Raw genomic sequence first — 14,609 nt, 5'->3', positions numbered from 1 at the left:
AAGAAGTTCTGTGGAAGTTGACATTGAGTCTAAACATGGACAGCTCTGCAAAGGCCGAGGACAGCCGAGGGACACGTGAAGGAGAACCAGGTGAGGGGAGTGCCGGAGAGATGAGACTTATTCCAAGGCTACAGTAATTCAGGCAGCTTAGTACCAGGGGAACTGAACCGAGTCCGAAAGCAGACGCACATATACACAGACCTTTCATTGACAATGAAAGCGGCACCGCAGAGCATTGGGAGGAGGCTGCTCTTTTCAATCAATAGTGTTGGGACAACTGGATGCTCACGTGTTAATGAAATTGGACCCCTTCCTCATACTACACACCAAAACCAGCCCAAGAGAATTATCAAGTTAAAGGTGAAAGGCAAATTTAAAAAGCCTTTAGAAGATAACAGAGGATTAATTCAGCAACTCAGGGTACGGAAAGACACGAAAAGCACCGACTATACAGAAAAAGACTGAGAACGACATTGCATTAAGCTTAAGAATATCTGTCCCCAAAAACACAAAACAAAACAAAAACACACCACAACTGAGTCAGAAACTGCATGTCATCAAGTGGGAAGAGATGGTGGCAAAATATTTAACCACCAAGGACTTATGTTCTGAATAACACACAGACGTGTACAAATCAATTTTTAAAAACCTAATAGAAAAATATGGGCACTTTGTAAAACAGTGAATGGCCAAATGGCCAGTAAATGTATAAAAAGAGCATAACCAGGAAAAGGCTATTTAAAACCACAAGCGGTAATACTACAGAAACCACAGAAGGGGTGGGGAGGAAAGACACACAAGACCAGAGAGAGGGGCTGAAGAAGGAATGAGCGAGAAGACTAGTCAGGGGCTGGAGCCTATATGGTTTAGTAAGGAGTTAAGAGCAGAACCACTGACTGGCTGGGCCGGGCATTCCGACACATTTCATGGGGCCACAGCGTCTAACTCACTATAAACTATAACTTTCATTGCGCCTGACCAATCTTAAGGAGAAAGATATCGTTCAGATGGCATTTCGCACCAGCTCATTTCTGTTCTCGTCTTCACAGCGCTGGGCAAGGACTGCAAGTTTGATCGTGGGGCTGGAGGTGGGGGAGTCCATGGAGAGGTGAGGGGGGATTCACAGGGAAACATCCTTTTCGCTGTTTTGAAATGACACTGACGTCCCCCATCTATCCCTAAAACTTCTCTTCTACCTTTGTAACAACTCTGCTAGACTCCAGACCCCACCAGTCATCACATGTCACTGTAATTGGCTCCCTTCAGGACCCCAGCAGAAGAGACTTGTGTTCAGGCACTAAACCAATTACTGAGCAGGGACCCCCTCTCGCAGTATGAGGAAGCTGTCGGGGACCCCAAGATATGGAAAGGACGATACACAGTCCTTGCCTGAGCTCACAATACTCTGCCAACGGGGTGCAGCTAATTCAGTAGGAGACACAACAGAGAGGAGGTATATCATCATTCCCATCTTTGGACGTCGTGTAACTTTTATTTAGCCCTTTCCTTAGGAAAAAAGGAAAGGACAAAACCCGAAACAAAATGTATTAAAGTTTGATATGAACTTAATGCTACGCAGAAAACCAATTCACACAATACTGCTTCATCAGTCACCCCAAGATTTGGCAGGCACCCTGACTCTAGTATAAGCCAGCCACTTTTTCGGCACCAAGACAAAACCACCAGGGAACGTGTGCCTTAAACACTCCCATGCCCACTCTCCTGCTATCTGCCAAAAGCCACAAATCCAGGGGCCATACAAGCTGCTTCCACGTAAACGTGTTCATTTAAAATCCAAACCAAGACTCAGCATAGAACACCCCAAATCCCTCAACAAAATAGTTCTTAGTGTCTCCCCAAGACCCAAAATGCTGAAAAGCATATTTAAGAGTCCTGATGCGAAGGCAATGGCATTAGAAATCTAAGTGGCCAAGGACACCACACACGCACCTCTGCCATTTGTGACTGATGCCTGGCGCTACAACTTGCATTTATTTTGAAACACCCAAAGCTGCAGCTCACCAATGCACCAGGCACCAAAGGTCCTGGACAACACATGCCACCGGTCAGCCTGCCGGCCCCACCTCAGAGCCTGAGTGGAGTTTCCCGGCAATTTCTCAGCTCGACGGGACGGGACGGTGACGCTTGTCCTGTGACCACACTGAGAACCACTGCCAACTACCTGGGGCTCACTGAGCTCTGTGTCCTCACCTAAGTGAAGGGAAGTGACCTGTCACTCAAAATCTTTTATCTGAATGGCAGCATGACAGTAAAAGACTCTTTGAACAAGTCAAGGGAAAGCTGGCATACTGTATAATTGGCACTGCAGTATTAGGAAGACGGGTTTTTAAAACTTGGTTTCAGGGCATAATGCCAAACCCGTGTAAAGCATCCAATGACTCCAGCTCATTAGGAAAAGGTACATGAGAGCTTCCGGGGCAGCCACGGAGCAACTTTTACAAATCCCACTCATTTAGTGTCACCTTGAGCAATTTTCTGTCTTCAGAACTTAGAATGAGTCCTAATGAACCACAAGAACAATTTCTAGGGGGAAAAAACATTTCAAAATTGTACAGGGGCAAAGCAACACCTTTTTCTGGCTCAACTGTGATGCTACTCGTACCCTGAAATAAAGCAGACAACAGGGAAAACACAGATAATCCAAGTTCTTCCCTGGTATCAGACCTATGTGGCCTTGAAGTGGGGTTCTTTACCAAAGCAAAGCAAGCAGCGGACTGCCCACTGATGCAGTAACAGTTCTCAATAATCAACAGGCTTGAGTTCTTTTCATTCAATAAGTGTTTATTGTGTCAGACACTGGGGGAGGCGGCAGTGTGTAAAACAGAGTTTCTGCCCTCGTGAGAAGGTGCTTCAGTTCTCATGAGAAGACACACAATCCACTACAAACATACACTGCATGACACTGTTTAAGCTCTTCCTTCAGTCCAGCAAAGACCAATGATGGTCCCGTGGCCGTGAGCAGACACAAGCGCCCAGCATTCCCAGCGGAACCCAAACCACCAGACGGCAGGACTTCTGATCCAGAATATGGAGGCAGAGGGAGATCCTAGGCACGCACAGCCCACAGACATGACTTTTCCGGTTCTTCTAAGCCTTTGTTTTGGTCCATTGGCCCCAAATAAAGGAGTAGAGAGTATGTCAACCCATAAAACCAGGATGGAAAATCCTAAAGTGGTGAGAATGCACACATTCATTTCAGAAATACTTTTACAGCAGCAATGGTTACAGACAATAAATGCTAGGATGACAACAGGCTTGTACTTATACCCGTGTGAGAAACATGCAATTTGTTTTTCCCTCACATTACTCCTTGCTTCCCACAAAACTGTATTCATAAACAACATCGACCCCAAAAAAAGGTCACCAATGAAAAAGCTGTCAATGTGGAAGTGACTAAAGCATGTCCTTTGACACATAACTGTCAATCACTGTACCATGCAGTATACAATTTTACTTAATTCTAAATTAATTTTAATTAACCAGTTTTCGTTGTTTATTAAAATGTTTCCTGACACTATGTTGGCCAGATCAGAACTTCATGATCTGAAAGTTATCAGATGACAATAGGAGACATACTGACTTAAACTTCCCCAGACACGGTCATTACTCCTGCACACTTCACGCCTACTTCAGGAGGCAGGGTTAAGATGCCACAGACAAGCTTGCACTGCTGGCCCCTCCGCCTGGCCCATCAGGACCCGCCACTTTCGGCCTGAGGGACCCAGGGTGAGAGACGCTAATTCTAACCTTGCAGTGCTTCGTCTGTAAAATGAGGATAGGCACAGCACTGTCACTCTCTAGTTCTTGGGAGGAATACAGGAAAGAAAGCACTAACGAACGCACTCAGCTCAGGTTGGGCACGTGGTGTGAAACACATGTAACTCTGACAGTACGGCGCCTCTCCCAGATTTCATCCGTCTGTAAAAAAGTAGTGAGTGATACCTCCCAACAACACGTGCCCACATAGGTACCCAGTATGTCACTCTGCTTCCCATCACTGGATGATACTCAAATGAGTAACTGAAGTCACTTTTCTTGTTTCAAAGTGTTTATGGTAAATGGTGGTGTATGTAAAATTTCAGCAGGATTTTAAAAATTAAATACAAAGCTTGTAAGGAGACACCTAAAAATAGGTAAACTGTGTGGTGATGCTACTAGTATTTTTCTGAGGCTTCCAACTGTTAAAGAGCGGGAATAGTGCCACTTAGACAAAAACATCGATTTCCGACTTGTCTATAAACCATTTCATTAGTGTTTATGCCAATCAGACTATAATTAACAGCATTTGCTAAAAATGCCATTTAAACTGGACATTGAACTATATATGCTTATCTGAATTTATTTCCATCATTGAGCCTAGTAAAAAACAATACAATTGTTACAGATAAGAGCAGAGGGGGTTCTCTGCTGCTTTACAATCAGAAACATGTGTATGCAGTTCTGAATGGTAAGATCTGGCACAACTTCTGGAAATTCATGCCAGAAACTGATAGATACAAATTTCATTTCTCTTGTTTTGCCTTTTTGGTAGTCATGAAATGAAGGGGGGTAAAAAACTGCCAAAATGTTGGTAGAGAGAAAAAGCAATAAAGAGCTGAAATAATCCACTACTAACACTGTTTATAGAGAAATGCCTTCCCATTGTAGCAGGAGAGAGTGAAACCCAGGTGCACACAGATCCGAGGTCCAGCTGCTCCCCATCTTCTCCATTCCAAGGACCCTTCTAGGAGCTGATCATCAACTTCACATTTAACTGCTATTGGCATTCATCAACTTCCTGGACTTTGTTACCATTGACTCAAATAAGGTCATTTACCTTGCCCAAATTTTTAAAATTTGCATTTTACATAATTTATGTAAAATTTGCATCAGTAAAAAGTCTCAAAGACTTCCACAGCAATTTTTTGCTAATTACTTAAGGGATTTTACTGCAGGAAAACAGTGATGAAAATGTTCTTAAATTAGAGCTTAAAGGTAAAATAAAGTACTACAGAAACTAATTTTTTCTGTTTTAGCCAAAAAAACACACCTCATGTCACAAATATGATAAAAATAACAGAATTTTTAATGCTATTGAAATTTAAAACAAGATTTATTCTACCTACAAGTAAAAATAAGTCTAAAGATGTTTAATTTCAAAGGTTAAGGATTTACGTATTATATTAACACTTTGAATCGCATCTTTTGTTACCCTTAAGACAATTTTTAATTATCTTCTCAAACTTTAGACACCTTAAAATACAGGAAAAAAGGTTTCCATATATATATTATATATATATATTATATATATATATTATATATATATATTATATATATATATATATTTTAGCAAAGGAAAAAAGGTAGACAATGTATTATCAAATGTATACTAGAATTTTTTTAAAAATTAGTTTCAGGTGTACAAAGCAATAAACTAGTTGGACATTTATCACTCACAAAGTGATAACATAACCCCCCTCCCCCAACTCCATCAAATCTTTATAGAGATATGAACTAAGATCCTACTTCTCTAATTCAAAATAACATCCAAAGAAAAGATAACAATTTTCTAAATTATTTTTTACATTATAGTATATGTATATATCCGCACACACATACACATATATATAATATAGAATATGTAGTCATTTTTTCTGCAGGAGCTTATCAATAACTTTTAAAGGGACTAGTTTTAACAATACAATTACATTATTTGGACAATTTCTCTAATTTCCTACCAAGAAAGTTATCTGACTAGCTGAGGAACCGAGTTTTGAGAACTAGTACATTAAGTTCTGTAATTTCTGTATGGAGTGTTACAGAAACAATTTGTTCAAAATGTCTCAATGACCCTCGCTGCTGCTCCTAACTTCCACTTTCTGCAGACACTTCATCACTGCTGCATTCATGGAACTCCACTCCTAATCTAACACTTACTCACTTTCAGTGCACTGCCAGTCTCAAAAGAGGCTTAAGTGACATCTCCTCTAGGAGTTCCAGTATTTGCCCAAACCATAAATATTAAGTTTTGGATTCAGTGTCTGTATTTACCCTCCGACTTGCTATCTGACGCCTAGTCTGTTCATTCAGTGCCTGTGTACTCAAGTCTCATGTGATTGTGGGCTCCTTTAAAAGGGAACATGTGTTTTCAACAATCTTTTCCAGTGTTCATTATTCAATTGGATTGTTTGGTAATGACCTGAAAGAAATTCTTTAGAGGAGAATTTATATTATTTGATCTTGCCATTTCGGCAGCATTTAGTGCACAAAAGTGTTCAAGAGACTAACAGTACAGTCAGCTAGTTTTTCCCCTCCAAGGAGAGCCACAGTTATTAAAGAAACCATATGCTCATAAAGATACTGAAACACAAACTTCCTTTAAAGTTTCATGTGTTTGAATATTGCAGGGTTGTAAAAGAATGAACTCAATAGTACAACTGGATAAAAACATTCTGGAGTGTGTACCTCGACAAAAATAAGCAGAATGTTAATTTATGTATCTTTGATCACTCCCACCTTTCAAAGGTTTTCAGAGAGGGGACAACTGACCTGAGTGCTCAGCTGTGTCATTTCGAAGAGGAGACTATTTTCACTACCCGTTTTAGAAATAAAATATTAAAGGTGAGGCTCTGTATTTCACTTCAAATAGTAATGGCCTGTCCCTTTTTCCAACCATGAAAATATTTACCTTCTAAGTAAAAATCCCAATGATGGCCATGTTAAATCCAGATCCCCAAACTCTGACATCGCCTTCAGCTTAACCGTATTTCAACCAGTTCCCATAATTACTACAATATTACTATTCTCTTAGTCGCAAGGCCTAAAACCCAGCTGCAGGCTAACTAGGCAAGAATGAGATACTGTTGAAGATGGCTCAAAAAAATTTTTTACCCTTAGTGCATTAAGTTACAAAATCCTGCACTCAAGTAACAACACACAGACACACACACCCCTCCTGAACAAGAAGGCGTGTAGGAGAGAAACAGCAAGTCCTTGTCCCACCTAAGTCACACGGCCCTGCGGCAGCGTGGGGGGCTGGGGCAGCAGAGGAGGAAACTCGGGGGGTACAACGAATCGCCCCGGTCTCCGGGGCCGTCGCGCAGAGACCCACTGGCCACAGGAAACTTGGGCGCCAGCGGCGGGGGGTGCCGGGGCCACCCCAGCGCGGGTTCCAGGCTCGGCCGCCGCAGCCCTCGGAGCCCGTCAGTCTCCGCGGCCGGTCCCCCCGGCGTCCCCGCGGGTTTCCCTCTTCCTCCTCCTTCCTCCTCCTTCCTCTCTCTCCCCTTTTGTTTTTGAGGCAGTTGGCCCGCTCCGGCGGAGGCCGGCCGTCCTCCCAGCGCCTCCAGCCCCCCACACCCCCGGCCTCGCCGCCCACCCCCACCCGGCCTCCCGGGCTCCCGGATCCCCCGGCCCCCCGGCCTCCCCGACCCCCCGAACCCCCACAGCCCCCGATCCCCCGGGCTCCCCGAACCCCCGGCCCCCCGACCCCCCGGCCTCCCCGATCCCCGGGCTCCCCGGCTCCCCGAACCCCGGGCCCCCCGATCCCCGGGCCCCCCGACCCCCCGATCCCCCGATCCCCCGGCCTCCCGACCCCCCGGCCCCCCGACCCCCCGGCCTCCCGGCCTCCCCGATCCCCGGGCTCCCCGGCTCCCCGAACCCCGGGCCCCCCGATCCCCGGGTCCCCCGACCCCCCGATCCCCCGATCCCCCGGCCCCCCGACCCCCCGGCCCCCCGACCCCCCGGCCTCCCGGCCTCCCCGATCCCCGGGCTCCCCGGCTCCCCGAACCCCGGGCCCCCCGATCCCCGGGCCCCCCGACCCCCCGATCCCCCGATCCCCCGGCCTCCCGACCCCCCGGCCCCCCGACCCCCCGGCCTCCCGGCCTCCCCGATCCCCGGGCTCCCCGGCTCCCCGAACCCCGGGCCCCCCGATCCCCGGGTCCCCCGACCCCCCGATCCCCCGGCCCCCCGACCCCCCGGCCCCCCGACCCCCCGGCCCCCCGAACCCCCGGCCCCCCGATCCCCGGGCTCCCTGATCCCCGATCCCCGGGCTCCCCGATCCCCCCGGCTCCCCGATCCCCCGACCCCCCGGGCCCCCCGATCCCCTGGCCCCCCGATCCCCGGCCTCCCCGAACCCCCGGCCCCCCGATCCCCCCGGGCTCCCCGGCCCCCCGATCCCCGGCCTCCCCGAACACCCGGCCCCCCGATCCCCCGATCCCCCCGGGCTCCCCGATCCCCCGACCCCCCGGGCTCCCCGACCCCCCGGGCTCCCCGATCCCCGGCCTCCCCGACCCCCCGGGCTCCCCGAACCCCCGACCCCCCGATCCCCCGATCCCCCTGGCCCCCCGATCCCCGGGATCCCCGACACCAGGGATCCCCCCTCCCCCGAACCCCCATCCTCCCGGAGCCGCGGGCCGGCGGCGCGGGAGGAGCCGATCCCCTCGCACCCGTCGCCCGGCTCGCTCGGCCCTCCGCCCTCGGGCCGCGGCCCTGCCAACCACCGGCTCCGGAGGCGGCCCGCCCGCCCGCCCGCCCGCCCGCGCCCCGGCCCGGCCCCCGCCCCGCACTCACCGGCCGGCGCTCGGCGCTGGGAGGCGAAGGCTGACGCGGACGGGCCGCGATCCCTCCCACGCCCCACGCCGCGGGCGCACGGCGCTCCGGTCCCGGCGGCAGCGGCGGCAGCGGGCTCGCGCCCTGGGGGCCGTGCGCGTCGGCGCGGGCCGCGCGTGCGCGCCTGAAGCCGGAGGTGCGCGCCCCCGCCCGCCGCGCGCCCGCGGTCCGTCCCGAGCTTCCGCCTCCCGCAGGACGCGGCCCGCGCATGCCCAGCGCGCCGCCGGGCCCCGCTCCCGGGCTCGCGCCGCGGACGCCGGGCGGAGGGGCCGGGCCGGGCGGAGGGGCGCCCCGCGGGGCGGAGGTCCCGGAGGGGCGCTGCGCGGGGGGCGCGTGGGGGCGCCCCCACCCCCTCCCGGCGCCCCCATCCCCTCCCGGCGCCGACCTCTCCGGGCGCGACGCGCACCCAGGCCCCGGGGTCCTGCAGCCCCGCAGGCAGGGCAGCTGCGCCCGGGCACTGGCCGCGGTGGCATCATCGCTGCGCTGCGCGCCGAGGTTCCCTCTCGGAGTCGGTGTGAACGGGGCCTTGCACAGCAGCCGGGGGGACACGGTGGCACGCGGGCGCCACCGGCGCTGCCCTGGGCCTGAAGCCCCATTGGGCAGGAGGGGCCCCGGCGCCCGGGAATCACCCGCGGGGCACGTGGGAAGTGACGGGCAGTGTTGGGGAGGGACTGACGGCCCTGCCTGGGGCACGAGGGGAGGGTGCCGCGGGGGGGACAGCGCGCGAGGCCCGGGGCCTCGTCGCCCGAGTCGCGCTCACGGGCCTGCACTTTATTCTCTCGGCAGCAGGTACCTTCGCTGGAAGCAGAAAGCATAGCTGATTTGTGTCCTCTAAAAAAAAAATCACTGGCCACCTTGCGGGAGGAAGTGAAACCAGAAGCAGGGCAACTTTCATTTTTATGGTACCACTTTAATCCTCGCAACAAGCCAGGAGGCAGGACAGGCACATGCTGCGTTTTGAAAGGTGAGCTCACTGAAGCTCACCCAGGTGACCCGCCCTCCCTTTCTCTGAAGCTGCAATTCGGCTGTCATTATAACAGAATCCGGTAAAACAAATTGCTTCTGCTTAGCAAGAGTTTTACCTTATTTAATGTCTTCTTTTTTTATTGTTCTTTAATGAAATGTAGCATGGTTGTCTGTCTTTTTCAAAAACGACATTTAAGAGTGTAAGGCGTTGTGTCTCACAAGGTCGGCCCCAGGACCTTTGCACTGGCTGTTTACCTGGAACTCTCCCCCGCTGCTTGGACCTTCTCACTTCCTCACTTCCTTCAAGCCCGAAGATGTCACCTCATTAGATGTCACCTGACCATCTCTGTACAACAGGAGCCCCCCTGTACGCTCCATCCTTCCACATGCGTCCCCCACGCTCTTGCTCTGCTCTGTTGTTCCCCAAAGCACCTATTGTTCATCACCGTCTTACAATATGTACTTCTTTATTTCTCGATTGCCTGCTCCCTCCACTAGAATATTAGATTCGTTAGAGCAGAGACTTTGCTTTGTTCACTTCTGGGTCCCTGGCACATAATAAGATATTTGTTGAGTGATGGAATAAAGCTTTCGGTAATGTGAAAGGAGAAAGTATTATTAAAAGTGTAAGAAGGGAATGGGAGTCAGGGGAGGCGGGTGAGGGACAAAAGGGATTATATTAAGGACATCTTTGGGGGAGGGGTTGTGCTTTGTGTGGTAGACCAAACATGGCCGCCACATCTTTAACACTCCTGCCAACAAGAAATGGAATCTAGTTATTCAGCCCTTGAACTTGGACAGGTCTTGTAACTTCTTTGACCCTTAAATATGTCACAGTGATGTACATCTTCTAAGCCGAGGCCCCAAGAGGCCATGTGGTTTTCTTTTCACCCTTTTAAACAAGCCCACGCCAGCCTAGGGAGGAGGCCATGTGGAAGAGAGCTGAGGCACCCTGGCCAACAAGCTGCCAACTGCCAGGCGTGGGTAAGGCTGCACTAGACCACCCAGCCGCAGTCAAGTGTCCAGCCAGCTACAGTGACACGAGACCCAGAGAGACCAGCAGAACTGTCAGCGGCCCCCAGCCCAAGCTGCCAAACCAGGGAACTATGAGCAAAGAAAATAAAAACTTGTGGTTTTAAGCTTCTACAGTTTGGGGTAGTTTGTTACGCAGCCATAGATAACCAATCCACTCACTTTCCTTGACTCTACCTTGATACGTTTGAAGTTGATGTTCTTGATGGGCAGCTTTGATTATTCTTCTGCTTACCGAAGAAAATAGAAGACTTGATGCAAATGAGAGGAGCAAACAGGAGGAAACGCAGACCAAGCTGGGAAACAATGAGCAGCTGGATGTCTAACAGACCCTCCTTATCCCTTGAGCGAACTTGTGCTGCTCGAGAGGAGTAAGATGAACAATGGCACAGACTCAGGCTCAAGTTCAACCATCACCAGCATCTGAGGCTGGGCAGGTTGCACAACCTCTCTGAGCCTCATTCCTCATCTGTGGAATGGGACTTACAAAGGATTGCATGGAATCAGGTTGTTGTAGGAGGAAATGAACCATCCTGTAAAACACTCAGCAGGCAGAGTGCTTGGCATAATGTCCCCTCAATAAGTGGTGCTGATTAGCTATCGCATTGCTGCATCGGTCACAAACAACCTTGATCATGGAGCACCCAGAGCCTAGCATTAACGAAGGCAGCTTTTCCTCGAGCTCTGTGGGTCAGGTCCTGTAAACCCTGTCTCTGAACCTCACAGCAACCCTGCAGCATAGACAAGTTGTCATCACCCCCATTTTATTGATGTGAAAACTGTGGCTCAGAAAAAAAGAAGCAATGAGACAGAGCAGGGCTGGGATTCAAAGTGCTTCTCCCTGTGCTCCGTACAGCCTCTGCGACACCCAAACTCTGTACAACAAACAGAACCCAGAGCACCATTTGGCTCTCCCCTTCCCGCACTGTGCAGATGGGCCGAGCACTGACCTTGTGTGGGAAGCTTTCAGGAAGGGCTTCCTGTGTTGGCAAAGCAGCTGCACAAGCCTGGGAGCAGTTCCCCCTTGAGAAACCCCCACCTCCCCTCCGCCGGCTAGTGAGGGCTTGCCCCCAGGAGAGATGAGCTCAGGGCAGGCAAGCAGAAACAGATGTTTAAGGGTAGGGGGTGGATGGCAATATCGAGGGCACGGAAGCCAACGTCACTGAGAAGACAAGGCCCAGGCGACTGCCCGTGTCCTGGCAATGACCAGCACACACATCGCCTAGAGGAGCTACAATGAAAGAAAGGGAGACCCAGGAGACACTTCTACATCCGGTAAGATGTGCCCCTGGAGCTATGGACCTGTCACACACACACCCAGGGGTGCTGGCCCTCCTGGTAAGAATTGAAGACCGGTCAGGGGAGAGAGACCTGGGAGCAGTGGGGCGAGAAAGGAGTCCGACAGGCCTAAGTTCAAATCCCAGCTTCCCCACGTGATAACCACTCAACCTCTGAGCCTCAACTTCGTCATCTGTAAAAGGAGGAGAGGGACAGCGGCAGGCTGCACAAGCAGAAGGGAAGGGGACACAGGACATCCCTAGAGAAGATGCCCCAAGGGGAAGCAGAACAAAGGAGGGCCGTATGGGGGACCAGAAGACAGAGTGCCTCCTTCAGATTCCTGCCAGGCCAGCGTAGAGATGAGACGGGCCAGAACCACTAAGTGCACTTGCCCAGGAAGGAGCCTTCTGGGCTCACAGGCTGTCTGGACCGTGTGTGCAGGTTTTCGTACACATTTCATATTCCACTTGCACACGTTGTGGGGGGCACGTTCAGCAAAGAGGGCTGCTTACTTCTTTTGTTTCCAGCCTCTAAAAGGTAAGCAAGCTGCTGCTTTGAACACTTCTAGGTTCTTCCATCTTCTCAGCTTTGTTTTTTTTCTGAGCTCCATTTTCCTATTTTCTATTTCCATCATGATCGTGTACTAATTCTCAGTGGTCTAGAGCAGTGCTACCCAAACAGCCTGTAGTGAGGAACCAGCCCTTCCATTCCCCCAGTCCACTGTGGACTGATCCTTTTGTAAAATGCAATAAAAATGAATTATTAGAAATACATGACATTTTTTAAAGGCAAAAGCATACAAAATACAAGCCCCTGTTTTTTGTTATTAGACTCAAAGGACAGAAAACAACTGTGCCAAATAGCTTTGGAAGTTTTTAAAAGTCTTAATTCCTGTCCTTATCTCCCTGGAAACTGATAGCAATGGGCAGACCAGTTTGGTTCCACACATCACACTACCAGCGGCACTGGTGTGTAAGATTTAAAAAATAAAACGTGACTGCATTCAAAGGTACACATTTGAATATGCTTTCATTAAAAAGGTATACATTAAAGGCAACGCAAACAAAAATATCAATGTTTCCATATATGTATATAAAACCATGGTTTTGTTTCTGTTGTTTTATTTCTATTCCAAATGTTCTATCAAATGAAAAGTGAAGTACAAACTATAGTTAATAACTATAGATTTTATATCAAAATTAAATAAGGCTAAATTTTTATTAATTTAATATTTGGGAATTGTAATTCAATCTTATTTAAATTCTTATAAAAATAAAATGATTTGCATTCTAGTATGCAATATTATTCTAACGCCCAATATAAAGAGTTGGTGTCTCTCTTCAGATACATTGCTTCTGCGTATATACAAAATATACAAATTTTTTATTGTTGAATATCACAAAATATTCTTCCATTTCCATGTGTAACTATTGTGAATACCATACTAACTGAGGTAGTGGTGATGGTTGTACAACTCTGAATATACTAAAAATCATTGAATTGTACTTTTTTACAAAAAAGGGGAGGACCTGACTCACTCCTGGAACTTCAGATTCGGGCTCACCAAGACCTATCTCTTGAGGATACTCTCTCTCCATCTTTCAGCTTCAGGGTCCATTCTCACACAGTTCTCCCTTGTGACGGCAAAGTGACCCCATTTTATCCCCTCAACAACCTCTGGAGAAAAGTCTGCCCCTTTCCAGCAGTTTCAAGCAAAGTCTCATTGGCTCTAGTTGTCCAGGCTTTGGTCCCACACCCGCCATGGAACTGGGCAGTGCCAGCCTCACGCAAACTAAACCAAAACGAGTGATTTCCAGTAGCAAGGGAAGGAGGGTGGTGGGTAGCCCAAATAGCAAATGCCCTCCTCTCCCCTTTCATCTGGTAACAGGCCCCCACTCTTACTGCAGGACATGCCCTGCCCACATTTCTCATGGTCCAGGGATGGAGGATCGTGGTACCTTCCTTCCTGGGCTCTTGGCTCCCTCTTAGGATGTAACTCTGGAGTATCACAGAGCAAAAGCATTTCAGTGGGATACCCTCAGAGCCTGCACGTGAGTCCCTGTCACAGCACACTGAGAGCTGACCCGCCTGCCGTCCTTCCTTCAATCCTGTGGGCGGCTGCACGCTCCCTGTCTGCTTCCCTTAAGTTAGCCAGAGTCAGCGTATAAAATTATGGGCACCACAGCACACTCTCAATTAATAACAGATATTATTATTGTTGTTGTCTCCCAAAGTCTTGGGAACATTACTTTTTCTTTGTAATAGGCCTAATTTCTAGAACTGTCTTAGATTTACACAAAAGTTGAATAGTGCAGAGGTTACCATATACCCTGCACCCAGTTTCCTCTGTTAACATCTTTCATTAGCATGACATATTTGTTACAATTAATTAACCAATACTGATGCATTCTTGTTAACTAAAGTCCATAGTTTGTTCAGATTTCCTTCGCTTTTACCTAGTGTCCCTTTTCTAGTCGAGGGACCCATCCAGGAACCCGCATAATATTTAGTCATCACACCTCCTAGGCTCCTCTTGGCTGTGACCGTTTCTCACTTTCCTTGGTTCTGATGGCCTTGAGGGTTCTAAGAACGCTAGTTGGGTATTTTGTAGGATGACCCATTGCTGGAATTGACTTATATCCTTCTCATGATTAGACTGAGGTTATGGGTTATTGGGAAGAAGACCACAGACCCAGGGTGCCATTATCATCACAGCTTCTCAAGGG

At 49.5% G+C, this 14,609-nt stretch overlaps 1 protein-coding gene and 1 long non-coding RNA gene across 14 annotated transcripts in view; one reads left to right on the top strand and one right to left on the bottom strand.

Moving 5' to 3' along the window:
* PTK2 (protein tyrosine kinase 2) overlaps window positions 1-8,761 on the bottom strand; it is a 183,208-nt gene extending 174,447 nt beyond the window's left edge. For 8 of the 13 annotated variants that reach the window (XM_081070002.1, XM_081070011.1, XM_081070013.1 and 5 more), the window contains exon 1: window positions 8,569-8,707. The gene's annotated coding sequence lies outside the window, so the exon portion shown is untranslated. Of the gene's footprint in view, window positions 1-8,568 lie in introns of all 13 variants that reach the window. The other 5 variants (XM_081070007.1, XM_081070003.1, XM_081070012.1 and 2 more) reach the window with 4 other exon arrangements.
* A 190-nt stretch (window positions 8,762-8,951) lies between these two features.
* Window positions 8,952-13,199, top strand: LOC308506460. Its single transcript, XR_013994717.1, has 3 exons — window positions 8,952-9,102; window positions 9,394-9,571; window positions 9,796-13,199. It is a non-coding gene; the product is annotated as an uncharacterized lncRNA (long non-coding RNA).
* The last annotated feature ends 1,410 nt before the right edge of the window (window positions 13,200-14,609 follow it).

Source organism: Rhinolophus hipposideros (genome assembly GCF_964194185.1).
Source record: "Rhinolophus hipposideros genome assembly, chromosome: 13".
Classification (NCBI taxonomy): Eukaryota; Metazoa; Chordata; class Mammalia; order Chiroptera; family Rhinolophidae; genus Rhinolophus; species Rhinolophus hipposideros.
The sequence above is the reverse complement of the archived record's forward strand: the minus strand, read 5'-3'. Positions and strand labels throughout refer to the sequence as shown.